The sequence below is a fragment of the Microtus ochrogaster genome, chromosome 17 (genome assembly GCF_000317375.1).
Source record: "Microtus ochrogaster isolate Prairie Vole_2 chromosome 17, MicOch1.0, whole genome shotgun sequence".
In the NCBI taxonomy this organism is placed as follows: domain Eukaryota; kingdom Metazoa; phylum Chordata; class Mammalia; order Rodentia; family Cricetidae; genus Microtus; species Microtus ochrogaster.
This window is the reverse complement of record NC_022019.1, coordinates 1,516,924-1,518,438: the sequence shown is the minus strand read 5'-3', so window position 1 is coordinate 1,518,438 and position 1,515 is coordinate 1,516,924.

The following is a 1,515-nucleotide window of genomic DNA, read 5'->3' as shown; positions in this document are numbered from 1 at the left end:
TTAAAGGCGTGCGCCACCACCGCCCGGCTGCATTAGAATTCTTAAAGAGTGAAAATATTTGCTAAGAGCATTAGCTGCTCTGTCCCTCTGCGGTGACATCTTTTATGTATGAGATGTAAATGGCCAAGGAAATCCCCAACCTCAGCACTTAGGATGCCGAAAGCAATCCATGACAAACTGATTTGAGAACAGATGTGTTAACAGCTTCTAAGCAGCAGTTAATGGCTCATCTTTCTCAGCAGATTCTCTATTTTAAAGGAAAAGGGTGCATAATACGATCTTGAGTCCCAAGAAAGGCAACTGCAATCAATTTAACAAGAAATTTGTTTTTCTCACTGTCTTCTGTGGTGTGTGCAGAAATGTTGGTAGAACCCTTCTTTCACAGCTGGAGTCCTTGCACATCTTGGACTTCAGAGTCCACCCTGGTTAAACATTCTCGGTTTGTAAACTCCTGGCAGATGGAGGCTGGTATAACTCCTATAGAGAAGCCTGTGCTACAGATCCATCTTCCTGAATGAAAGCAATGGCCGTTACCCCTTTCCTAGTTCTTCTCTATGCATTCTTCAATAAGCCCCTGATGAGAGTCTTAGAATAGAAGAACCCTAGATTTGGAGGTACAGTTCCTGGATTTGAATGCATCCTCAAACTAGCTGTGTGATCGCAGATATGCAATGTAATCTCTCTGTCTCTTAGATCTTTGGCTGTAAACGGTCACTGAGTTGCCAAACAAGATAGTAATGACAAAATGAGGTAGCTCATGGGAAAAGAAACGCAGAAAATTCACTCAAAAACATTGGGAATGAGCATTTTGATGTAAGCCTGGAACTCCATCATTCTGGAGGCTGAGACAGAAAGAAAGAGAAGCGGAAGTCAGCCTGGGCTGCTCAGGAGAGCTCAACAAACCAAACAAAATAAAAACCATCCTTTTAATCTGGGGCTGTAGGGAAGTCATAGAGTATTCATCAACAGGCAGAAGGCCCTGGGTTTGCTCTCCAGCCATGTAAAACAAGCCAAAGCAAACAAAGCGGATACAAATTCCAACCATATTCTTTGAAAGAAAAGCAGGAGCTGGAGAGGTGGCTCAACAGAAGAGTACACTTGCTACTCTTGCAAAGGACCAGAGTTCGGGTCCCACCTCTGACACTGGGCAGCTCACAATTGCCCTGTAACTCCAGCTCCTGGGGATCTGACGTACTCTTCTAGCCTCCACGGACATCTGCATGCACATGTATACACTCTCACACACAAGCACAAATACACATAAATAAAGTAAATCTTTGCCAGGTGTGGTGGTTCATTCCTTTAATCCCAGCAACCTGAGGGGCAAGGAGGCAAGTGACTCTCTGTGAGTTCAAGGCCAGCATGATCTATTTAGAGATCTTTTCCATACCAGAAGAAGAAGAAGAAGAAGAAGAAGAAGAAGAAGAAGAAGAAGAAGAAGAAGAAGAAGAAGAAGAAGAAGAAGCCGGGCGATGGTGGCGCACGCCTTTAATCCCAGCACTCGGGAGGCAGAGG